This window comes from Ranitomeya imitator, chromosome 7 (assembly GCF_032444005.1).
Source record: "Ranitomeya imitator isolate aRanImi1 chromosome 7, aRanImi1.pri, whole genome shotgun sequence".
NCBI classification, from domain to species: Eukaryota; Metazoa; Chordata; class Amphibia; order Anura; family Dendrobatidae; genus Ranitomeya; species Ranitomeya imitator.
Genome location: NC_091288.1, coordinates 216,092,638 through 216,119,917, shown reverse-complemented (window position 1 = coordinate 216,119,917; position 27,280 = coordinate 216,092,638). Strand labels below are relative to the sequence as shown.

Here is a 27,280-nt window from a genome sequence, read left to right as displayed (position 1 = left end):
ATTCGCTTTCTGGTGTTGCATAATTTGCATGATGTGGTCGTGTTGGGGTTGCCATGGCTACAAGTCCATAATCCAGTATTAGATTGGAAATCCATGTCTGTGTCCAGCTGGGGTTGTCAGGGGGTACATGGTGATGTCCCATTTCTGACTATTTCGTCATCCACCCCTTCTGAGGTTCCTGAGTTCTTGTCTGATTACCGGGATTTATTTGATGAGCCCAAGTCCGATACCCTACCTCCGCATAGGGATTGTGATTGTGCTATCAATTTGATTCCTGGTAGTAAATTCCCAAAAGGTCGACTGTTTAATTTATCTGTGCCTGAGCATGCCGCTATGCGGAGTTATGTGAAGGAGTCTTTGGAGAAGGGGCATATTCGCCCGTCATCGTCGCCATTAGGAGCAGGGTTCTTTTTTGTAGCCAAGAAGGATGGTTCACTGAGACCTTGTATTGATTACCGCCTTCTAAATAAGATCACGGTTAAATTTCAGTACCCTTTGCCATTATTATCTGATTTGTTCGCTCGCATTAAGGGGGCTAGTTGGTTCACCAAGATAGATCTTCGTGGTGCGTATAATCTTGTGCGTATTAAGCGAGGCGATGAGTGGAAAACTGCATTTAATAGGCCCGAGGGCCATTTTGAGTATCTAGTAATGCCATTCGGACTTGCCAATGCTCCATCAGTGTTTCAGTCCTTTATGCATGACATCTTCCGAGAGTACCTGGATAAATTCCTGATTGTGTACTTGGATGACATTTTGATCTTCTCGGATGATTGGGAGCAGGGGTGGATTAAGGGTAGCCAGGGCCCCGGGCTGTTCACACACTGTGGTCCCCCCCGGTCATGTGACGGGGGGTCATGTGACGGGGGGTCATGTGACGGGGGTCATGATATACCCGAACCAGATTTTTCCAGAAAAAGGGCCGGGCCCTACTCTACTGTAACCTAGGAAATATTTGTTAAAATCTGCAATACAATTTAGGTATATCTTGACCAATAATATCACATACAAGGAACAAATACCACCGCACCATGTCAAGACCACAAATTACAACCACAGTGATCGAATAATAGCACATACAAGGGACAAATACCACCGCACCATTTCCAGACCACATATTACCATACCTCCCAACTTTTGAAGTTGGGAAAGAGGGACAAAGTTTGCGGCGGGCAACGCGCGCTGCAGCAAATTTTGGGACACACCTCTGACCACACCCATTCACTAGTCACACCCATATCCATGTCTCAACCACACCCATTTAGCACTGCTGATCACACTGTTCATAAAGAATAATTATAAAAAAAAAAATATGGCCACACAGTGCTCGATACTGTATAATGGCCACACAGTGCTCCATACTGTATAACGACCCCACATGACCACATGATGCTCAATACTGTATAATGACCCCACATGATGCTCAATACTGTATAATGGACACACATGATGCTCCATACTGTATAATGGCCACACATGATGCTCCATACTGTATAATGGCCCCACATGATGCTCAATACTGTATAATGACCCCACGTGATGCTCAATACTGTATAATGGCCCCACATGATGCTCAATACTGTATAATGACCCCACATGATGCTCAATACTGTATAATGGCCACACATGATGCTCAATACTGTATAATGACCCCACATGATGCTCAATACTGTATAATGGCCCCACATGATGCTCAATACTGTATAATGACCCCACATGATGCTCAATACTGTATAATGGCCCCACATGATGCTCAATACTGTATAATGACCCCACATGATGCTCAATACTGTATAATGGCCACACATGATGCTCCATACTGTATAGTGACTGCACATGATGCTCCATACTGTATAATGACCGCACATGATGCTCAATACTGTATAATGGCCACACATGATGCTCCATACTGTATAATGGCCACACATGATGCTCCATACTGTATAATGACCGCACATGATGCTCTATACTGTATAATGACCACACATGATGCTCCATATTGTATAATGACCGCACATGATGCTCCATAATGGCCACACATGATGCTCCATACTGTATAATGACCGCATATGATGCTCCATACTGTATAATAGCCGCACATGATGCTCCATACTGTATAATGACTGCACATGATGCTCCATACTGTATGACAGCACATGATGCTCCATACTGTATAATGACTGCACATGATGCTCCATACTGTATAATGGCCACACATGATGCTCCATACTGTATAATAACCGCACATGATGTTCCATACTGTATAATAGCCGCACATGATGCTCCATACTGTATAATGACTGCACATGATGCTCCATACTGTATAATGACCGCACATGATGCTCCATACTGTATGATGACCACACATGATGCTCCATAGTGTATAATGACCGCACATGATGCTCCATACTGTATAATGACTGCACATGATGCTCCATACTGTATAATGGCCACACATGATTCTCCATACTGTATAATGACCGCACATGATGCTCAATACTGTATAATGACCGCACATGATGCTCCATACTGTATAATGGCCACACATGATGCTCCATACTGTATAATGACCGCACATGATGCTCCATACTGTATAATGACCGCACATGATTCTCCATACTGTATAATGGCCACACATGATGCTCCATACTGTATAATGACCGCACATGATGCTCCATACTGTATAATGGCCCCACATGATGCTCCATACTGTATAATAGCCGCACATGATGCTCCATACTGTATAAGGACCGCACATGATGCTCCATACTGTATAATGGCCACACATGATGCTCCATACTGTATAATGGCCACACATGATGCTCCATACTGTATAATGACCGCACATGATGCTCAATAATACTGTATAATGACCGCACATGATGCTCCATACTGTATAATGGCCACACATGATGCTCCTTACTGTATATTGGCCGCACATGATAATGGCCACACATAGCTACTCCTACACACGCGGCTGCGCTCCGTAAACTTTGCATACACGGCTCCGCTCCGTACACACGGCTCCACTCCATACATCTCATACACACACGGCTCCGCTCCGTACACATTCAGCTCCGCTCCATACACCTCATACACGGCTCTGCTCCATACACCTCATACACGGCTCCGCTCCATACACCTCATACACACACGGCTCCGCTCCATACATCTCGTACACACGGCACTACTCCGTACACCTCATACACACACCGCTCCGCTCCATACACATTGCACACACTGCTCCGCATACCTTGCACACACACAGCTCCGCTGCGTACACCTCATACACATACGGCTCCTCTCCATACATCTCGTACACACACGGCACTACTCCGTACACCTCATACACACGTGGCTGTGCTCCGTACACCTCATACACATGCGGCTGTGCTCCGTACACCTCGTACACACGCGGCAGTGCTCCGTACACCTCGTACACACGGCTCCGCTCCGTACACCTCGTACACACGCGGCTGTGCTCCGTACACCTTGTACACATGGCTCCGTACAACTCTTACACACAACTCCGCTCCGTACACCTCGTACACACGCGGCTGCGCTCCGTACACCTCGTACACACGCGGCTGTGCTCCGTACACCTCGTACACATGGCTCCGTACACACGACTCCGCTCCGTACACCTTGTACACATGCGGCTGTGCTCGGTACACCTTGTACACATGGCTCCGTACACCTCTTACACACGACTCCGCTCCGTACACCTCGTACGCACGCGGCTGCGGTCCGTACACCTCGTACACACGCGGCTGTGCTCCGTACACCTCGCACACACGCTGCTGTGCTCCGTACACCTTGTACACACGACTCCGCTCCGTACACCTCACACACACGCTGCTCTGCTCCGTACACCTCATACGCACGCGGCTGCGCTCCGTACACCTCATGCACACGGCTCCGCTCCGTACACCTCGTACACACACGGCTGTGCTCCGTACACCTTGTACACACGACTCCGCTCCGTACACCTCATACACACGCTGCTCTGCTCCGTACACCTTGTACGCACGCGGCTGCGCTCCGTACACCTCGTACACACACGGCTGTGCTCCGTACACCTTGTACACACGACTCCGCTCCGTACACCTAATACACATGCTGCTCTGCTCCGTACACCTCGTACACACGCGGCTGCGCTCCGTACACCTCATACACATGGCTCCGTACACCTCTTACACACGACTCCGCTCCGTACACCTTGTACACATGCGGCTGTGCTCCGTACACCTTGTACACATGGCTCTGTACACCTCTTACACACGACTCCGCTCCGTACACCTCGTACACACGCGGCTGCGCTTCGTACACATCGTACGCACGCGGCTGTGCTCTGTACACCTCGTACACACGCGGCTGTGCTCCGTTCACCTCGTACACACGACTCCGCTCCGTATACCTCATACACAGGCTGCTCTGCTCCGTACACCTCGTACACACGTGGCTGCGCTCCGTACACCTCATGCACACGGCTCCGTACACATTGTACACACACGACTCCGCTCCATAGACCTTTCACACGCTGCTCTGATCCATACATAGTAACATAGTAACATAGTTAGTAAGGCCAAAAAAAGACATTTGTCCATCCAGTTCAGCCTATATTCCATCATAATAAATCCCCAGATCTACGTCCTTCTACAGAACCTAATAATTGTATGATACAATATTGTTCTGCTCCAGGAAGACATCCAGGCCTCTCTTGAACCCCTCGACTGAGTTCGCCATCACCACCTCCTCAGGCAAGCAATTCCAGATTCTCACTGCCCTAACAGTAAAGAATCCTCTTCTATGTTGGTGGAAAAACCTTCTCTCCTTCAGACGCAAAGAATGCCCCCTTGTGCCCGTCACCTTCCTTGGTATAAACAGATCCTCAGCGAGATATTTGTATTGTCCCCTTATATACTTATACATGGTTATTAGATCGCCCCTCAGTCGTCTTTTTTCTAGACTAAATAATCCTAATTTCGCTAATCTATCTGGGTATTGTAGTTCTCCCATCCCCTTTATTAATTTTGTTGCCCTCCTTTGTACTCTCTCTAGTTGTACTCTCTCTACTATCCTTCCTGAGCACCGGTGCCCAAAACTGGACACAGTACTCCATGTGCGGTCTAACTAGGGATTTGTACAGAGGCAGTATAATGCTCTCATCATGTGTATCCAGACCTCTTTTAATGCACCCCATGATCCTGTTTGCCTTGGCAGCTGCTGCCTGGCACTGGCTGCTCCAGGTAAGTTTATCATTAACTAGGATCCCCAAGTCCTTCTCCCTGTCAGATTTACCCAGTGGTTTCCCATTCAGTGTGTAATGGTGACATTGATTCCTTCTTCCCATGTGTATAACCTTACATTTATCATTGTTAAACCTCATCTGCCACCTTTCAGCCCAAGTTTCCAACTTATCCAGATCCATCTGTAGCAGAATACTATCTTCTCTTGTATTAACTGCTTTACATAGTTTTGTATCATCTGCAAATATCGATATTTTACTGTGTAAACCTTCTACCAGATCATTAATGAATATGTTGAAGAGAACAGGTCCCAATACCGACCCCTGCGGTACCCCACTGGTCACAGCGACCCAGTTAGAGACTATACCATTTATAACCACCCTCTGCTTTCTATCACTAAGCCAGTTACTAACCCATTTACACACATTTTCCCCCAGACCAAGCATTCTCATTTTGTGTACCAACCTCTTGTGCGGCACGGTATCAAACGCTTTGGAAAAATCGAGATATACCACGTCCAATGACTCACCGTGGTCCAGCCTATAGCTTACCTCTTCATAAAAACTGATTAGATTGGTTTGACAGGAGCGATTTCTCATAAACCCATGCTGATATGGAGTTAAACAGTTATTCTCATTGAGATAATCCAGAATAACATCCCTCAGAAACCCTTCAAATATTTTACCAACAATAGAGGTTAGACTTACTGGCCTATAATTTCCAGGTTCACTTTTAGAGCCCTTTTTGAATATTGGCACCACATTTGCTATGCGCCAATCCTGCGGAACAGACCCTGTCGCTATAGAGTCCCTAAAAATAAGAAATAATGGTTTATCTATTACATTACTTAGTTCTCTTAGTACTCGTGGGTGTATGCCATCCGGACCCGGAGATTTATCTATTTTAATCTTATTTAGCCGGTTTCGCACCTCTTCTTGGGTTAGATTGGTGACCCTTAATATAGGGTTTTCATTGTTTCTTGGGATTTCACCTAGCATTTCATTTTCCACCGTGAATACCGTGGAGAAGAAGGTGTTTAATATGTTAGCTTTTTCCTCGTCATCTACAACCATTCTTTCCTCACTATTTTTTAAGGGGCCTACATTTTCAGTTTTTATTCTTTTACTATTGATATAGTTGAAGAACAGTTTGGGATTAGTTTTACTCTCCTTAGCAATGTGCTTCTCTGTTTCCTTTTTGGCAGCTTTAATTAGTTTTTTAGATAAAGTATTTTTCTCCCTATAGTTTTTTAGAGCTTCAATGGTGCCATCCTGCTTTAGTAGTGCAAATGCTTTCTTTTTACTGTTAATTGCCTGTCTTACTTCTTTGTTTAGCCACATTGGGTTTTTCCTATTTCTAGTCCTTTTATTCCCACAAGGTATAAACCGCTTACACTGCCTATTTAGGATGTTCTTAAACATTTCCCATTTATTATCTGTATTCTTATTTCTGAGGATATTGTCCCAGTCTACCAGATTAAGGGCATCTCTAAGCTGGTCAAACTTTGCCTTCCTAAAGTTCAGTGTTTTTGTGACTCCCTGACAAGTCCCCCTAGTGAAAGACAGGTGAAACTGTACAATATTGTGGTCGCTATTTCCTAGATGCCCGACCACCTGCAGATTTGTTATTCTGTCAGGTCTATTAGATAGTATTAGGTCTAAAAGTGCTGCTCCTCTGGTTGGATTCTGCACCAATTGTGAAAGATAATTTTTCTTGGTTATTAGCAGAAACCTGTTGCCTTTATGGGTTTCACAGGTTTCTGTTTCCCAGTTAATATCCGGGTAGTTAAAGTCCCCCATAACCAGGACCTCATTATGGGTTGCAGCTTCATCTATCTGCTTTAGAAGTAGACTTTCCATGGTTTCTGTTATATTTGGGTGTTTGTAACAGACCCCAATGAGAATTTTGTTACCATTTTTCCCTCCATGAATTTCGACCCATATGGATTCGACATCCTCATTTCCTTCGCTAATATCCTCCTTTAAAGTGGACTTTAGACAAGACTTTACATAGAGACAAACCCCTCCTCCTCTCCGATTTTTACGATCCTTTCTAAACAGACTGTAACCCTGTAAGTTAACTGCCCAGTCATAGCTTTCATCTAACCATGTTTCGGTTATTCCCACTATGTCAAAGTTACCTGTAGATATTTCTGCTTCTAGTTCTTCCATCTTGTTTGTCAGGCTTCTGGCGTTTGCGAGCATGCAGTTTAGAGGATTTTGTTTTGTTCCAATCTCCTCGCTGTGGATTGTTTTAGAAATGTTCTTACCTCCCTTCTGAGTATGTTTTCCTGGATCTTCTTTGTTCAAGTCTAATGTTTTTCTTCCCGTCCCCTCTTCTTCTAGTTTAACGCCCTCCTGATGAGTGTAGCGAGTCTTCTGGCAAATGTGTGTTTCCCAGGTTTGTTGAGGTGTAGTCCGTCTCTGGCGAGGAGTCCATCGTACAAGTAATTCACACCGTGGTCCAGGAATCCGAATCCTTGTTGTCTGCACCATCGTCTTAGCCAGTTGTTTGCATCAAGGATCCTGTTCCATCTCCTGGTGCCATGCCCGTCTACTGGAAGGATAGAAGAAAAAACTACCTGTGCATCCAGTTCCTTTACTTTCTTCCCCAACTCTTCAAAGTCATACACCTCGTACACACACGGCTCTGCTACATCCACCCTGTAAACACCTCCTGACCTCACACATACGCTGCCTTACCCTCCTCTGGCGCCATGGCAACCAGCAAAGTCCTGTACACGGAGGTCCTCCTCCTGATCATGTGACCCCTGACTCCTCCCATCCTGTGACCTCATCACAGGTCCTGTGCACAGAGCAGCCATTATGTGGTGTGCTGCGTGCAGGCCTGGTGCAGGGACTCGGAGCTCTCAGCTGACCGGCTGATACACGCACCTCCCAACCAATGCGGGCCCCCTCTCTCTGCCCACCGGGTCCGGGGGCACACAAATGCCGGCGGGCATTCAGACACTTAGTGGAGGGTCAATCTGTGCGGTAGCCCAGGGCCCCCCCAGACCACTGGGCCCTGGGCTACCGCCCATATTGACCCTCTGATAATCCGCCCCTGATTGGGAGTCTCATGAGAAGCAGGTCAGAACGGTGTTTCAGGTCCTGCGTGCTAATTTTTTGTTAGTGAAGGGATCAAAGTGTCTCTTTGGTGTCCAGAAGGTTTCATTTTTGGGGTTCATCTTTTCCCCTTCTACTATCGAGATGGACCCTGTTAAGGTCCAAGCCATCCATAATTGGACTCAGCCGACATCTCTGAAAAGTCTGCAAAAGTTCCTGGGCTTTGCTAATTTTTATCATCGCTTCATCTGCAATTTTTCTAGTATTGCTAAACCATTGACCGATTTGACCAAGAAAGGTGCTGATGTGGTCAATTGGTCTTCTGCTGCTGTGGAAGCTTTTCAAGAGTTGAAGCGTCGTTTTTCTTCTGCCCCTGTGTTGTGTCAACCAGATGTTTCGCTTCCATTCCAGGTCGAGGTTGATGCTTCTGAGATTGGAGCGGGGGCTGTTTTGTCGCAGAGAAGTTCTGATTGCTCGGTGATGAAACCATGCGCCTTCTTTTCCAGGAAGTTTTCGCCTGCTGAGCGAAATTATGATGTGGGCAATCGAGAGTTGCTGGCCATGAAGTGGGCATTCGAGGAGTGGCGTCATTGGCTTGAAGGAGCTAAGCATCGCGTGGTGGTCTTGACTGATCATAAGAACTTGACTTATCTCGAGTCCGCCAAGCGGTTGAATCCTAGACAAGCTCGTTGGTCGTTGTTTTTTGCCCGTTGGCTGAGTTCGCCCTTAATAATCGGGCCAGTTCGGCTACCTTGGTTTCACCGTTTTTCTGCAACTCTGGGTTCCATCCTCGTTTCTCTTCAGGGCAGGTTGAGTCTTCGGACTGTCCTGGTGTGGATACTGTGGTGGACAGGTTGCAGCAGATTTGGACTAATGTAGTGGACAATTTGACCTTGTCCCAGGAGAAGGCTCAACGTTTCGCTAGTCGCAGACGCTGTGTGGGTCCCCGACTTCGGGTTGGGGACTTGGTTTGGTTATCTTCTCGTCATATTCCTATGAAGGTTTCCTCTCCTAAGTTTAAACCTTGTTTTATTGGTCCGTATAGGATTTCTGAGGTTCTTAATCCTGTGTCTTTTCGTCTGACCCTTCCAGATTCTTTTTCCATACATAACGTATTCCATAGGTCATTGTTGCGGAGATACGTGGCACCCGTGGTTCCATCTGTTGATCCTCCTGCCCCGGTTTTGGCGGAGGGGGAGTTGGAGTATATTGTGGAGAAGATTTTGGATTCTCGTGTTTCTAGATGGAAACTCCAGTATCTGGTTAAGTGGAAGGGTTATGCTCAGGAAGATAATTCCTGGGTCTTTGCCTCTGATGTCCATGCTCCCGATCTTGTTCGTGCCTTTCATATGGCTCATCCTGGTCGTCCTGGGAGCTCTGGTGAGGGTTCGGTGACCCCTCCTCAAGGGGGGGGTACTGTTGTGAATTCTGTGGCAGAGCTCCCTCTTGTGGTCACAAGTGGTACTTCGGCTGATTCTCTCTGTGAGCTTCCGTTGGTGGAGGAAAGTGGTACTGCGGCTTCTGAGTTTCCTTCCTCAGGTGAATGGTGAAGTCGTTAGGTGCTGCTCTATTTAACTCCACCTAGTGCTTTGATCCTGGCCTTCAGTCAATGTTCTAGTATTGGACCTGTCTCCTCCTGGATCGTTCCTGTGGCCTGCTGCTCTGCATAGCTAAGTTATTCTTTGCTATTTGTTTGCTGTTTTTTTTCTGTCCAGCTTGTCTATTTGTTTTTTTCCTGCTTGCTGGAAGCTCTGGGACGCAGAGGGTGTACCTCCGTGCCGTTAGTTCGGTACGGAGGGTCTTTTTTCCCCCTTTGCGTGGTTTTTGTAGGGTTTTGTGTTGACCGCAAAGTTACCTTTCCTATCCTCGCTCTGTTCAGAAAGTTGGGCCTCGCTTTGCTAAATCTATTTCATCTCTACGTTTGTCTTTTCATCTTAACTCACAGTCATTATATGTGGGGGCTGCCTTTTCCTTTGGGGATATTTCTCTGAGGCAAGGTAGGCTTATTTTCTATCTTCAGGCTAGCTAGTTTCTCAGGCCGTGCCGAGTTGCATAGGGAGCGTTAGGCGCAATCCACGGCTGCCTTTAGTGTGGTTTGAGAGGATTAGGGATTGCGGTCAACAGAGTTCCCACGTCTCAGAGCTCGTTCTTGTTTTTTTGGTTATTGCCAGGTCACTGTATGTGCGCTGACCTCTATGTCCATTGTGGTACTGAATTACCTTTCATAACAGAAAAGACAAACGTAGAGATGAAATAGATTTAGCAAAGTGAGGCCCGACTTTCTGAACAGAGCGAGGATAGGAAAGGTAACTTTGCGGTCAACACAAAACCCTACAAACAACCACGCAAAGGGGGCAAAAAGACCCTCCGTACGAACTAACGGCACGGAGGTACACCCTCTGCGTCCCAGAGCTTCCAGCAAGCAAGAAAAACCAAATAAGCAAGCTGGACAGAAAAAAACAGCAAACAAAATAACAAAAGCGGAACTTAGCTATGCAGAGCAGCAGGCCACAGGAACGATCCAGGAGGAAGTCCAATACTAGAACATTGACTGGAGGCCAGGATCAAAGCACTAGGTGGAGTTAAATAGAGCAGCACCTAACGACTTCACCACATCACCTGAGGAAGGAAACTCAGAAGCCGCAGTACCACTCTCCTCCACCAACGGAAGCTCATAGAGAGAATCAGCCGAAGTACCACCCGTGACCACAGGAGGGAGCTCTGCCACAGAATTCACAACAGGTAAGTATGTACTGTTTTTTTTTTTACTTTTAGGATGGTAACCAGGGTAAACATCGGGTTACTAAGCGCGGCCCTGCGCTTAGTTGCCCGATGTTTACCCTGGTTACCGGCATCGTTGGTCGCTGGAGAGCGGTCTGTGTGACAGCTCTCCAGCGACCAAACAGCGACGCTGCAGCGATCCGGATCGTTGTCGGTATCGCTGCAGCGTCGCTTAATGTGAAGGGGCCTTTAGTAAACCAACTAGCTCCCTTAATCCTAGCAAACAAATCGGAAAGCAAAGGTAAAGGATATTGAAACTTGACCGTGATCTTATTCAAGAGGCGATAATCAATACAGGGTCTTAAGGAACCATCTTTTTTAGCAACAAAAAAGAACCCCGCTCCCAACGGTGAAGAAGATGGCCGAATATGCCCTTTCTCCAAAGACTCCTTAATATAGCTCCGCATGGCGGTATGTTCAGGTACAGACAGGTTGAAAGGTCGGCCCTTAGGAAACTTACAGCCTGGAATCAAGTCAATAGCACAATCGCAGTCCCTGTGTGGTGGAAGGAAACTGGACTTGGGCTCATCGAATACATCCTGAAAATCAGACAAAAACTCCGGAATTTCAGAAGAGGGAGAAGGGGCGATAGACATCAGAGGAACATCATTATGAACCCCCTGACAACCCCAACTAGTCACAGACATGGACTTCCAATCCAAAACAGGATTATGTACTTGCAACCATGGAAAACCCAGCACGATAGCATCATGCAAATTATGCAACACCAGAAATCGACAATCTTCCTGATGGGCTGGCGCCATGGGCATGGTCACCTGTGTCCAAAACTGGGGCTTATTTTTAGCCAAGGGTGTAGCATCAATGCCCTTTAAAGGAATAGGGTTCTGCAAAGGTTGCAAGGGAAAACCACAACGCCTGGCAAGCTCAAAGTCCATTAAGTTCAAGGCGGCGCCTGAATCCACAAACGCCATGACAGAAAATGATGACAATGAACAGATCAAGGACACAGATAACAGAAATTTAGGTTGTACAGTACTGATGGTAAATGAACTGGTGATCCTCTTGGTCCGCTTAGGGCAGACAGAAATGACATGGGAAGCGTCGCCACAATAATAACACAACCTATTCTGACATCTGAAACCTTGTCGTTCCGTTCTAGACAGAATCCTATCACACTGCATTGGCTCAGGAATTTGCCCTGAGGATAACGCCATAGCGCGCACAGTTCTGCGCTCCCGCAAGCGCCGATCAATCTGAATGGCCAGAGACATAGAATCACTCAGATTGGAGGGTGTGGGAAACCCCACCATAACATCTTTAGCGGATTCAGAAAGACCCTTTCTGAAAATTGCCGCCAAAGCATCATTATTCCATTTAGTCAATACAGACCATTTTCTGAATTTCTGACAATACAATTCTGCCGCCTCTTGACCCTGAGACAGTAAAAAATAAATCAGGAGTAGGTATCTTCGGTTCTAAAGCAGGAGTCTGAACAATGTAATCAGAAATACCCTGTACTCTAGCAGCAAGCTGGTCTACACGAGAAGCTAATTCCTGAACACTCATGCTAGCACAATGCTCTTCAGCCACCCAGAGATAAAGAGGGAGGATAAGACAAAACAGACTAAAGAAAAAAAATGGCTCAAGATCTTTCCTCCCTTCTTCTGAGATGCAATTAACTCATTGTTGGCCAGTAGTACTGTTATGATCAGGTGGCCTTGGAGCAGCATGAAATGACCTTCGCTGGAGCAGTGGTAACTTTACTGACCGCAACCCCTGATCCTATCACCGCAACTAGAAGTAGCCGTGGGGTGTGCCTAACCAGACCTAGACACCTCGACACAGCCTAAGGACTAAATATCCCTAAAGATGGAAATAGGAAAACTCTCTTGCCTCAGAGTAGACCCCCAAAGGATAGGTACCCCCCACAAATAATGACTGTGAGTAGGAGAGGAAAAGACACACGCAGACAGAAAACAGGGATAAGCAAAGGAGGCACTTCTACCTAGATAGGAAAGGATAGTACAGGATACTATGCGGTCAGCATAAAACACTACAAAATATCCACAGCAGAAAAATACAAAAACTCCACCACCTAACTAAATATGTGGAGAGTATATCTGCGACTCCAGCGAATCCAACTAGACTAAGAAAAACATCAGGCACAGTCTAGCAGGAACAAAATAGAAACAAGATCAGCACAGAAAATAAACACACAGCAGTGTATCTAAAAAAATGAAGAAAACACTTATCTTAGCTGAATTGGCAGCAAGCAGGAGAGGCCAGGCAGAGGACCAACACTTCCAAAGGAACATTGACTACTGGCAAGGACTAATGAGTCCTGCACAGCTAAATACCCCAGTCCGAATTGCAATTAGCAGAAACACCTGTCCAAGACTGCTGCTCAGGAATAACTGCATTACCATCAACAACCACTGGAGGGAGCCCAAGAGCAGAATTCACAACACCCCCCACACTACTGGGCCCTGGGCTACTGCCCATATTGACCCTCTTATAATCCGCCCCTGGTTAAGACTGTTAAACACCCTGACAGTGTGATGGTGTGGGGTGCTAAATCCATGCCTAAACAGACGCCTAGAGGACAATTGACAGTCATCTTGTGTTTCTTCCATTTTCTAATTGTGCCTTGTTGGCTTCTCACCAAGCTGCTTGCCTATTGTCCTGTAGTCCATCCCAGCCTTGTGCAGGTCTGCAAGTTTGTCGATGGTGTCCTTAGGCAGCTCTTTGGTCTTGGCCATGGTGGAGAGGTTGGAGAGTGATTGAGTTTGTGGACAGGTGCCTTTTACACAGGTGCAATTAATACAGGTAATGAGTGCATAGTAGGAGGTTTCGTAAAGAAAAGCCAACAGGTCTGTGAGAGCCAAAATTCTGGTTGGTAGGATATTAAATACTTATTGTATGCAATAAAATGCAATTTAATTATTTAAAAATCCTACAATGTGATTTTCTGGTTTTTGTTTTTAGATTCTGTCTCTCACAGGTGAAGTGTTCCTATGATAAAAATTATAGACCTCTCCATTCTTTGTAGGTGGGAAAATTAGCAAAATCGTCTGTGTATCAAATACTTGTTTTAAACCCCTGTAAATGGCTGATATGGGATTATCTGTTTCTCTGCGCCGGCCACAGGAGGGTTCGATAACTCTCATAGAAGTGAATGGGATTTACGGAAACAGTGCAGAATGGTTCAGACGTCTATAATATATGGAACAGGACTGGAAAAAGGTTAAAAAGTGACAGTAACGAGTGCAGGAAATCAATCTGTAATAATACGCATACAGTACAGACCAAAAGTTTGGACACACCTTCTCATTCAAAGATTTTTTCTGTATTTTCATGACTATGAAAATTGTACATTCACACTGAAGGCAGCAAAACTATGAATTAACACATGTGGAATTATATACTTAACAAAAAAGTGTGAAACAACTGAAATTATGTCTTATATTCTAGGTTCTTCAAAGTAGCCACCTTTTGCTTTGATGACTGCTTTGCACACTCTTGGCATTCTCTTGATGAGCTTTAAGAGGTAAAAATATAGAAAAAGGAGCAGCATCCATTCCAGGTGAAAGATATGAAGTCTTTATTCCACCACCATCATACAACGTTTCGGCCTGGCATGGCCTTTGTCAAGTACACAATATAGCTCAACTGGCCACCTTAAATAGTGTGGAGCCAAAATCAGGCACCAATCACTGACAAGGGGCGGCCTTTATTTAACAACAATCTTATAAATACATAAATCACACTATTACCCATAAAACATGCAAATGCCCACATTACAATGACATCCCATATATATAGAAAATATACAACAATTAAAACGGCGTCAGGGATCATTCCAAACAGTAGCTGTAATCCAATCTTGATTATGTTGTGCCCGCTGCCATGACGACAATCCACCAATGAGCCCTTGTATCCTCCATAACACAGGTATTCTCCAATCCTGAAGGGTCTTCCTGTGCTGTTATTAATACGCACCAGCCAATCGCCTTACTCCTAACACACTGCGAACAAAACGCTATATCCGCCGACAAGAGGCAGCCAGAGCGAGCGTGCAGGTGCGTCACATGCACGCGGTCACATGACCGCAGCAACTACCCAACCTACAGCGCAAGCGCCAGCGGCATCGAGTCGGACATCGCTCACCCACAGCACAGGGGAACAACAGCGGCCACGTCAGAGCCAGGGAGGAGCGTAGGCGAACCGCCCACAAACATCACCTGACCAACACAGGACGCAGTGAATCCCCGTCTCTGTGGTAAGAGCCGGAAACAACCACCTCCATGGTAACCAGCGCATGTAAACCAAAACATCTTATAAATCGCGATTTGACACACAAGGGGACAAGGAAGAAATCGGTGAACAGCACCAACAATTTAAACATAGATATACAAAAACACAGGAAAAACAGCTCCATGACTTCCAAATCTCCCTGGATGTCAAATCACCAGTGTGCTAAAAAGAAACAAAAAACAAAAATAATAACATTAAAAACAAGTATACAGATTACAGACAATACCTGGGAAGAGAGAGGGATCAAAGATTACATATCTGTAGATTATACTCAATATTTAACCCTTTCGGTTGTAATGTATCTAGTACAGAGATCCATCTTAATTCTTTTTGTTTGAGTAATTGTACCCTATTCCCTCCCCTTCTCAGTATAGGGACCCCATCGATCACCCTAAATCGGAGCTGATTGACAGAATGGCGACATTCCTCAAAATGTTTAGGGACTGGTAATTCAAGCAATTTAGTTCTAATTGTGCTCTTATGTTTGCTTATGCGAGCTCTAATCTCCATTGTAGTCTCCCCTACATACATAAGTCCACAGGGACAAACCAGCAAATAGATGACAAAACTGGAGGAACATGTGTAGCGTTCTTTAATCAAAAATTTCTTCCCCGTACGGGGGTGATGAAAACTATCCCCCTTGAGCATATTGCTACAACAAGCACAGCTAAGGCAAGGAAAATTGCCCATCCTAGGTGGACACAAAGTCCGCTGAATGGCAACCCTCTTAGTACCCACATCGGATTTTACCAGTCTGTCTTTCAAGTTTCGCCCACGTCTATAAGACAGAATAAGCCGTGAACGAAAATCTTGAATCTGAGGTAACCCTCTATTCAAAAAGCCCCAATGCCGATTCAAAATGCTCGCAATTCTGCCACTAGCTGGACAATAAGTAGAGACAAAAGGCACACGTTTCTCTCTTTCTTTCAATTTTCTTTTTATTGAAGAAGAAGGAATCACAATTGAACAGGAATTGAAAAATAGCCAGAGGAAGTTTCAAACAACATTAGGTATCCAATGGGACAATAACAAAAGTCCAACAAGATGTAGGAATACAATAAATTTGAAGAACTGGAAAAGGGTTCTGGATCAAACTTTGACATAAATTCAGAAGAAAGGGAAACTAGCAAAGGTGATTAGAGAAACAGTGGAAACATGAGTAAAGTTTTAAGATAGTAATAGAAAGATTGAGAGGGTTATAGGAAAGAGGGGGGGTGAGGTAAGAAAGGGGAGGGAGAGGGAGCTGAAGGGGGGGGGCTTGGAGGAGGGAGGGGGAAAAAAGGACCGATGGTGGAGATGAAATTAAAAGATGAAGTCGAGAATGATAATGAGGGGGGGGCTCGGCATATAGGATCTGATGGGTTGAGGTGGATTCAGGTATCCTCCGGTAATGTTGATAAGAAGTCAGGACTGGAGCGGAAGGTAATCCACGGTTTCCAGGTAAGTCTAAACGAGGTGAGGGATTCTTGTGTATTGGCAACTAACTCAGCAGTGTGGTATAGAAGGTCAATTTTATCTAGTACTTGTTTTTTGGTGGGTGTGAGAGTAGATTTCCAGAAAGTGGGGATTAGATATTTCCCGGCTGCTATTATGTTGCTTGCTAGTTTCGAGGCCGGGGAATTCTCGGGCCATAGGGGTTGGTTAAGGAGAGTAGATTGAGGAAGTAAGAGAGTGTTTTGATCTAGCACCTTAGAGATTACGTTCGAGACCATTTGCCAAAAGGGGACAATTTTTGGGCAAGACCACCAGATGTGCAGATAGGAGCCTGAGTCTGAACGGCATCTCCAGCACAGATCGGGAGTGGAGGGGTGCCAATGATGGAGTTGGGTTGGAGTGCGGTACCACCTAGATATTACCTTATATGAGTTTTCTTGTATTTTTACGCATTGTGAGGGTCCGTGAGATTTGTTGTAGATAGAGGCAATCTGGTCGTCCGTGAAAGAGATGGTGAGATCTCTCTCCCAGAGACCTATGAAGGCTCTTTTGACATCGGCGCCATCCATCAACGGAAGGTTGTAAATTTTTTATAGGACTTTTTTGGGTGGGTTTTTGTGGGCGCAAAATTGTTCGAAGGGAGTCAGAGGGCGGAGCAAATCTAACTGTCTTTTGTGCTTATGGCAGTAATCTTTTAATCTTTTGTAGTGAAGAAAAGAAATATTTAATTGTGGGTTCGAGGCCTGGAATTCAGCGAGGCTCATTAGGGACCCGTCGATAAAAAGAGTGTCAAGCGGTATAGGAGAGTTAAAGTTACTGGTGGAGCTGGGGGGATCTTTAGGTAATTTAAATGGGATGGGACCCGCGATGTCTTGTATCGTCAGAATTGGGGAGGTAGGCGGGGTGAATTTGGGAAATTCTGTTCTCAAAATTTTGAGAATAGCGGTTGTAATTTCGTTGAGTAGCAGTTGGTCTAGGTTTGTGTGGTTATACAGAAGGGCTAATGTCCTAAGGGGAATAGGGGCTAGATGTTCTTCAATTGGTATCCACATTTTTTCTGAAGGATTTCTAATCCAATCTACTACTCTAGTGAGCATCGCTGCTCGGTAGTATTTGAAGATATCCGGGGCCCCCATTCCTCCTTTTGACTTCTGCATGGCAAGAGAATTGGCATTGATTCGTGGGCGTTTGCCATTCCAGATGTAGTTAATGAAAAAAGAGTTTATCTTCGATAGATAGTGCTTTGGGATGTAGATGGGGAGCACCTGGAATAAATATAAGAATTTGGGTAAGATAATACTTTTCAAGAGGTTTTTTCTGCCCATCCAAGATAGGAAGGGGGCTCTCCAGGACTGTACCGTGGAGGTAGCTTGTTTCAACAGGGGGATGATATTAAGTTCCAGAAGTTCCCCCGTCGATCTCCCGATCTTAATCCCTAGGTTGGTGATGAAACTCGAGGGCCATTTGAAGGGGTATAGTTTTTTTAATTTGTCTATAGCGGGGTTGGGGATATTAATGCTGAGAGCTTCCGATTTAGTAATGTTGATTTTGTAGTTAGAAAGCTTCCCGTATAGGTCTAATATGCGGACGAAGGCAGGGATGCCCTCCTCGGGAACCGATAGGAATACCAAGAGATCATCAGCGAACGCTGCAGATTTATGGTGAAAACTACCTATCTGGATTCCCTTAATGCCTGGATCTTGTTGGATGCTCTGAATGAGAGGCTCCATGGCCAATACATATAGAATCGGAGAGAGAGGGCATCCCTGCCTCGTGCCATTTTGAATGGAGAAAGGGTCCGATAGTAGATTGTTTATTCTTAAACGGGCAGTGGGGGTAGTGTACATTTGGAAAATGGCATCTACAAGTTGAGGGGGGATGTGAAAAGCAAGAAGTGTTTCTCGAAGGAATATCCAGTCCACCCTGTCAAAGGCCTTTTCAGCGTCTGTTCCCAGTAGGACGAGTGGGGTTTTCCGTATTTTTGCGTACTGAATAAGGTGAAGAATTCTAGCTGTATTGTCCCTTCCCTCACGTCCTATCATGAAGCCCGATTGATTGAGAGAAATGAGTTGTGGCATGAGCTCCGCCAATCTCCCCGCAATAAGACTGGCATAAATTTTTAGATCAACATTGAGTAGGGAGATAGGCCTATAGCTTCCACAGCATTCTGGGTCTTTACCTTCTTTATGAAGAAGAGAAATGTGGGCTTCTAGTGACTGAGAAGGGAAAGGATTCCCACCCAGGACTGCGTTACAGACGTTCAGGAGGTACGGGCCTAAGATATCAGCAAAGGTTTTGTAATAGATTTTAGGGAGCCCATCTGGGCCAGGGGCCTTAAGGTACCTTCACACTTAGCGACGCTGCAGCGATACCGACAACGATCCGGATCGCTGCAGCGTCGCTGTTTGGTCGCTGGAGAGCTGTCACACAGACCGCTCTCCAGCGACCAACAATGCCGGTAACCAGGGTAAACATCGGGTAACTAAGCGCAGGGCCGCGCTTAGTAACCCGATGTTTACCCTGGTTACCATCCTAAAAGTAAAAAAAAACAAACAGTACATACTTACCTACAGCCGTCTGTCCTCCAGCACTGTGCTCTGCTCTCCTCCTGTACTGTCTGTGTGAGCACAGCGGCCGGAAAGCAGAGCGGTGACGTCACCGCTCTGCTTTCCGGCTGACCGACGCTCACAGCCAGTACAGGAGGAGAGCAGAGCACAGCGCTGGAGGACAGACGGCTGTAGGTAAGTATGTAGTGTTTGTTTTTTTTTACTTTTAGGATGGTAACCAGGGTAAACATTGGGTTACTAAGCGCGGCCCTGCGCTTAGTTACCCGATGTTTACCCTGGTTACCAGTGAAGACATCGCTGGATCGGTGTCACACACGCCGATCCAGCGATGTCAGCAGGAGTCCAGCGACGAAATAAAGTTCTGAACTTTATTCAGCGACCAACGATCTCCCAGCAGGGGCCTGATCGTTGGTCGCTGTCACACATAACGATTTCATTAACGATATAGTTGCTACGTCACAAAAAGCAACGATATCGTTAACAATATCGTTATGTGTGAAGGTACCTTTACCCCTACCCCCCCCCCCTTCAGACAGGGTGGACTGGAGGTCGGAGAGGTCGAAGGGCCTGAGTAGGCAATCTTGCTGGAGGTTGGTTAGTTTAGGGAGGTGTAAGGAGGATAAGAAAGCTTGGACATGGGATCTCCTCTGATTTTTATCTTCTGTTGTGTCATTGTCGGAGTTGGTATAGGTCTTTATAGAAGGACAGAAAGGAGTCGGTGATTTGATTATAATGCTGGAGGACTTTGCCATCTTTAGATTTGATTCTGTGGATAAATGTACGGGTTTGGCGTTTTTTGATCAGCGAGATCATGAGTTTAGAGGCTTTGTCTCCGTGAGCAAAGATTTTGTTTTTCCAGGATAGATAATGTTTGGAAGACTGTGTGTTGAGGAGGTCCCTGAGAGATTGGCGTTTCTCGGTGAGTTGGGTGAGTGTAGTTTGAAAGAGTTCCTTTTTGTGTTGGGTATCCAGAGCTACGATATCATTGTATAAGGCAAGGATTTTTGATTTCCTTTGTTTGTTTAGGAAAGAGGCAATTGAAATAAAAACCCCTCGGATTGTGGCCTTATGTGCTTCCCATAACACGGGAGGAGCTATGTCTGGAGAAGCGTTAATATTGAAAAACTCTTGAAGCGACTCACGGATATGGTTTTTGAATTCCTCGCTATGTAGTATGGACTCATTGAGCCTCCATGAGTTGAAACTAGAGTATGGTTTGTGAAATTCTAATTTAGTCAGTACCACAGAGTGGTCCGAGTGTATGGCAGGGATTATTTCAGCTTTTAATGTGGAAGGTAGAATGGATCTGGATACCAGTATGTAGTCAAGGCGGTGATAGGAATTATGGGGATGCGAGTAATATGTGAAATCAATATCAGAAGGGTGCAGATATCTCCAGGCATCGATCAGCTCTAATGAATGAATGGTTGATTTAAGGCGCGCCAAATCTTTCAGAGAAATAGAGCTTTTTTTTGTAGATGTGTCCAGAGATGGATCTAGAGCGACATTCAGATCACCCCCTAGGATGACTACACCTTCCTGGAATGTACGTAGGAGGGATAAGGCTTTGCGAAGCCATTTCAGGTGGCGTTTGTTGGGGGCATATAGACTGCCTAGGGTCACCATGTTACCAGCTATAAGCCCCTTGATGAAAACGTAACGGCCTTCAGGATCAATCTTGCTGTCTAGGAGGAGGAAGGGGACATCCCTAGCAAGGGCTATTGAGACGCCTCTAGATCCTTTTTGGGGGGAGCTAGCGTGGAACCATCTGTCAAAGAAGCATTTCTCAAAGGAAGGGGTCTTGTCGGGGATGAAATGGGTCTCTTGCAAGAGTAGTATATCGTAGCCTGATTTTTTGAAGAAGGCAAGTGTTTGTGACCTTGGGATTGGGGAGTTTAGACCGTGTGAGTTGTGTGAAATAATCTGAAAAGACTTACGGTTTACCGTCATGGTGGAAGTGATTGAAGGCAAGTTGGATGAGGATGAGACTCGACCATCGGATCCAAAGGAGGGAAAACAAGGAGAGGGGTGGGAGAGATGGATGAGAAAGAGGGGGTTAGAATGGTAGATACACAGTAGTAAAAAAACCATTGACGTAGAGCATGAGGGTAGATAACCTTAAGTGAGGGGGAAAACATTGCAATTTTAACATCTAGGGAGGGAGAAAAAAGGGGATCAAGTAAAGGGAGTTATAATTAGCTTCATGGTATAGGAGGCTAAGACTCCTAAATTGGCGGTAATAACGCTGCACAAGTATTTAACTTTATGGGCTAGTGATAAATGTCACAAAGCCCTTGAAACCATAAAGAACGTAGAGAAGTAGGTAAACAAAAAAGAAAAACGTTAGTGATTCTCCATTGTTCATCCGCCGGGATCATCTTCCTCGTCCCTAGGTGGCGTGCCTTTTGAAGAGCGACGTTTTGATCTTGAGGATTTTGGGGTAGATGCGTCTTGCCACGGAGGGGGAATGGGGAGAGGTTTCAGACGGTGGGCCTCACAAGTAGTTTCTAGGACAAGCGGTTGGTCGAGTTGAATCTCCAAGGCTTCGCAGACAGATTTAATATCGGCGGTAGATTTAATAAGAAATTTCCGATCTTTTGCGGATATGGAGATACCAAAGGGGAAGAGCCAGCGATAAGGATAATGCCTTTGTTGAAGGATTGAGGTGAGAGGTCTTAAAAGGCGTCTTTTATAGAGCGTGGAGGCAGAGAGGTCTTGGAAAATTTGGATTGGGGTTCCTCCAAAAGTGATCGAGTCTGCTTCTCTGGCTCTTTTCAGAAGTAGGTCTTTTGTTCTGAAGTCGAGGAAACGACATAAGACATCTCGAGGAGCTTCGTCGGGCTTCGGTTTGGGCCTCAGTGCTCTGTGGACTCTCACCATATCAAGTTCTGATGAGTCTGAGGAAGTAAGGATTGAGTGAAAGATTTCAGTGACGGTGGAAATCAGGGCATCTGGAAGTATGGACTCGGGGACACCTTTGAGTCTCAGATTGTTCCTTCTTTCCCTATTTTCATGGTCTTCCAGTATGGTATATATCTTATTGATGTGGTCCTCATGCCGTTTATGGCAAGTTAGATTGGAGTTAGAGCTTTGGACTATTTCCGCATGGGAGGCCTCTATCGCTTCAATTCTGTGTCCCAGTTGGCTGAGGTCTTGCTTGATGGTAGAGAGATCTCTGCTTATGGGTTCTAATGTTTTGCCTAGAATCCTTTTAATAAATGATCTCGTTACCAGATCACCCTTGTCCTGGTCGTCATTGTCTCCGTCGCTCTCTTGTTCGGATTCTGAGTAAGTTTCTGGATCTTTCCCTATTGAGTGAGAGGATTTAGCAGAGTTGGATGTGTTGCCTTGCTTTTTCAGGAATTTATCCATGTCTACAAGAGGTTTGGAGCTGGTGGACTTTAACCCCGATCTCGTCAGCTTTTGTGAGGGTTTCACCATCATGCTTGAGGTGTGCAGCAAATAATGGGGGTTGGTGAGGAACCAAGGAAGAGAGATTAGGTGAAGCTTAAAATTGGCTTTTATAGGGAGCTAGTAACACATCCACCGTTATCGTGCCAACCTAATGGATGTTAATCAGGTGGGTATGGGGCAGCAGGAGATAAGGTGTACTTGTGGTCTGTATATAAAGAGTTAACTCAGCACAAGAAGTAGCTTTCTGTTTATGTGTAATCAGGTACTGTTGCCCTCAGCATCCACATTAAACTGTTCCAGTCCAGCAAGGGTTAAACAATTGGGTATGGGGCAGCAGGAGGTGAAGTGTGTTTATGGGTTGCAGACTTGAAGCGATCCCAACATGAGGTGCAGTCCCTGCACTGCACACCCCCTCCACAGCCAGACAGAGCTTCTTATCTGTCACGGGGGTTGTTTTCACTCTGTGCGGCTAATTATTTTTCGTGGGAATCAGGAGCAGAGCAGCCTGCTGCTGCTTTTTTAAGCTGTGTGCAATTTTGTTGCTTGGTTACACTCTGTATCCCTCCGCCCTGTATATAGTGCGAGGTGCCTGCAGCATCTGTTCTAATGCAGTCTGGTGAGACTCCTGGGAGTAAAAAATAGTGCAGGGGTATGACTTGGGCTGCTGGTCCCTCTGCTCTTCACTGCACACTAAATCCCGGGGTTCCAATGCAGGTGAGACTACCACGCTGTTGTTAGTTAGTTGGCAGCGTTAGGTAGTGCAGGCGCGCAGCTAGGAGTGCGTGTCCTTCCGCCCTGCACACAGTGCTGCTGGTGGGACGTTTGGGAGATGTAAATAGTGCAGGGGAATGACTGGAGCTGCGGATCCCTCCGCCCTGCACTAGACGTCGGCTGCTGATGAAGCTGAGCGGCCGGAACTTTTTCGCCTCTTTTTTACTATGTGTCGGCTGTATGGGAGTGCAGGTGTGTGGCCGGAATTAAGATCCCTCCGCCCTGCACAGAGTAATGAGCTCCGCTGTTAATGTGCGGCCGGAACTACTTCACTGCTGTCACTTGCAGTGATGTGTGCTTCCGCCCCTGATTTTAAGCTCTCCCACTTGTGTGCCTCCTATGGTGGGGAAGAAGGGGGATCGCTGGGGATATGTAACACAAATAAAGTTGCCCCGCAGGCTGAATTTAGTGGCACACTATCTGTAGCTGTGCCTTTAGGTCTGTGCTGTTGCAGGGATTATTTTTCCCCTATGCAGCTGCTCTGTATGAGCAATCCTGTGCTCTAAAGAGTGTCTGGTTTGGGGGGAAAAAAAGAGTGGTGCCTCTCCTGAATGTGCCTCTGGGGGTCCCCTGATGGCTTCGGATGAGGTTCACAGTACCCTGGGGTCCGTTTGGCAAGTCTCTGTTTCTTTTTCTTCTCACGTTGGAATGTGTGAGGTATATCCCTCCGCCTCTCTCACACGCAGTAGTGATGGGCAGTCCGGCTCTTTTTGGTGATCCGGCTCTTTTTCAAAATAAAAATCCGTCTTCCATAGTCCTTGCTCCAGGTGTTTACCTGTACAGTGAGGGCCTCTTTATACAGGTCCTTCTCAAAAAATTAGCATATAGTGTTAAATTTCATTATTTACCGTAATGTAATGATTACAATTAAACTTTCATATATTATAGATTCATTATCCACCAACTGAAATTTGTCAGGTCTTTTATTGTTTTAATACTGATGATTTTGGCATACAACTCCTGATAACCCAAAAAACCTGTCTCAATAAATTAGCATATCAAGAAAAGGTTCTCTAAACGACCTATTACCCTAATCTTCTGAATCAACTAATTAACTCTAAACACATGCAAAAGATACCTGAGGCTTTTATAAACTCCCTGCCTGGTTCATTACTCAAAACCCCCATCATGGGTAAGACTAGCGACCTGACAGATGTCAAGAAGGCCATCATTGACACCCTCAAGCAAGAGGGTAAGACCCAGAAAGAAATTTCTCAACAAATAGGCTGTTCCCAGAGTGCTGTATCAAGGCACCTCAATGGTAAGTCTGTTGGAAGGAAACAATGTGGCAGAAAACGCTGTACAACGAGAAGAGGAGACCGGACCCTGAGGAAGATTGTGGAGAAGGAGCGATTCCAGACCTTGGGGAACCTGAGGAAGCCGTGGACTGAGTCTGGTGTGGAAACATCCAGAGCCACCGTGCACAGGCGTGTGCAGGAAATGGGCTACAGGTGCCGCATTCCCCAGGTAAAGTCACTTTTGAACCATAAACAGCGGCAGAGGCGCCTGACCTGGGCTACAGAGAAGCAGCACTGGACTGTTGCTAAATGGTCCCAAGTACTTTTTTCTGATGAAAGCAAATTTTGCATGTCATTCGGAAATCAAGGTGCCAGAGTCTGGAGGAAGACTGGAGAGAAGGGAATGCCAAAATGCCTGAAGTCCAGTGTCAAGTACCCACAGTCAGTGATGGTGTGGGGTGCCATGTCAGCTGCTGGTGTTGGTCCACTGTGTTTCATCAAGGGCAGGGTCAATGCAGCTAGCTATCAGGAGATTTTGGAGCACTTCATGCTTCCATCGGCTGAAATGCTTTATGGAGATGAAGATTTCATTTTTCAGCACGACCTGGCACCTGCTCACAGTGCCAAAACCACTGGTAAATGGTTTACTGACCATGGTATTACTGTGCTCAATTGGCCTGCCAACTCTCCTGACCTGAACCCCATAGAGAATCTGTGGGATATTGTGAAGAGAAAGTTGAGAGACGCAAGACCCAACACTCTGGTTGAGCTTAAGGCCGCTATTGAAGCATCCTGGGCCTCCATAACATCTCAGCAGTGTCACAGGCTGATTGCCTCCATGCCACGCCGCATTGAAGCAGTCATTTCTGCCAAAGGATTCCCGACCAAGTATTGAGTGCATAACTGAACATTATTATTTGATGGTTTTTTGGTTTGTTATTAAAAAACACTTTTATTTGATTGGATGGGTGAAATATGCTAATTTATTGAGACAGGTTTTTTGGGTTATCAGGAGTTGTATGCCAAAATCATCAGTATTAAAACAATAAAAGACCTGACAAATTTCAGTTGGTGGATAATGAATCTATAATATATGAAAGTTTAATTGTAATCATTACATTATGGTAAATAATGAAATTTAACACTATATGCTAATTTTTTGAGAAGGACCTGTACACCTGAAGAAGTATCTAGTGAAGCAGTACAGACTGTTTTTTAGCATTGCTATTTCCTCAGATTGTTAGCTCTTGTGAACAGGGCCCTGCTACTCGGTTGTAGTCTTATGTATTACTTTCTAAGGGCTTGTTTTCACATGCGAGGAACACGTCCGTGTCTCGCATGTGGAAACGAAGCTCTGGTGCCGGCACTCCGGAGCGGAGCGTGCGGCTCCATGTGTTGCTATGCGGCCGCACGCTCCGCTCCGGAGTGCCAGCGCCAGAGCTTCGTTTCCACATGCGAGACACGGACGTGTTCCTCGCATGTGAAAACAAGCCCTAAGGCCGGGATCACACATGCGAGAAACACGTCCGTGTCTCGCATGTGAAAGCCAAGCTCTGGCGCCAGCACTTCGGAGCGGAGCGTGCGGCCACATAGCAACACATGGAGCCGCACGCTCCGCTCTGGAGTGCCGATGCCAGAGCTTGGATTTCATATGCGAGACACGGATGTGTTTCTCGCATGTGTGATCCCAGCCTAATATGTGGCATTTTTTTGTACATGTCCATTCTGATTTAGTAAGTGCCGTGATGAGCTGGCGCTGTATGAGATTATAATTCATAAAAATAAAGGCATGTTACCAGCACTGGTGAAAGTGAAAGAAAATAAAAATTAGGCTCCATGCCTGCGCAGTATGACATCCACATACAGATTGGACGCAGTCATCCTGATTTGGGGGGCGTCTACATTGACAATCATGTTTATTGGATTCGCTGCCACGTACCAGGATGTCTGCAGATTTTTTAACACCCAAAATTCGCAACAAGCTGCGTTTTGGGAGCACACGACAAATCCTGATGCATCCTGATCATGATGCAATTGCAGGTCCATGCGTCCCTATGTCAAGTGTAGAGATGCAATCTGGACCACGTAGTATATTGCCCAGCCACGTAGTATACAGCAGAGCCACGTAGTATATTGCCCAGCCATGTAGTATATTGCCCAGCCACGTAGTATACAGCAGAGCCACGTAGTATACAGCAGAGCCACGTAGTATACAGCAGAGCCACGTAGTATACAGCAGAGCCACGTAGTATATTGCCCAGCCACGTAGTATATTGCCAGTCACGTAGTATATTGCCCAGCCACGTAGTATATTGCCCAGCCACGTAGTATATTGCCCAGTCACGTAGTATATTGCCCAGTGACGTAGTATATTGCCCAGCTACGTAGTATATTGCCCAGCTACGTATATTGCCCAGCCACGTAGTATATTGCCCAGCCACGTAGTATATTGCCCAGTGACGTAGTATATTGCCCAGCCACGTAGT

General features: G+C 45.9%; 1 protein-coding gene across 1 annotated transcript in view; it reads left to right on the top strand.

Moving 5' to 3' along the window:
* Positions 1–27,280, top strand: part of LOC138645496 (H-2 class II histocompatibility antigen, A-F beta chain-like) — an 81,375-nt gene that overhangs the window by 21,246 nt on the left and 32,849 nt on the right. The gene's annotated exons all lie outside the window — the stretch shown is intronic.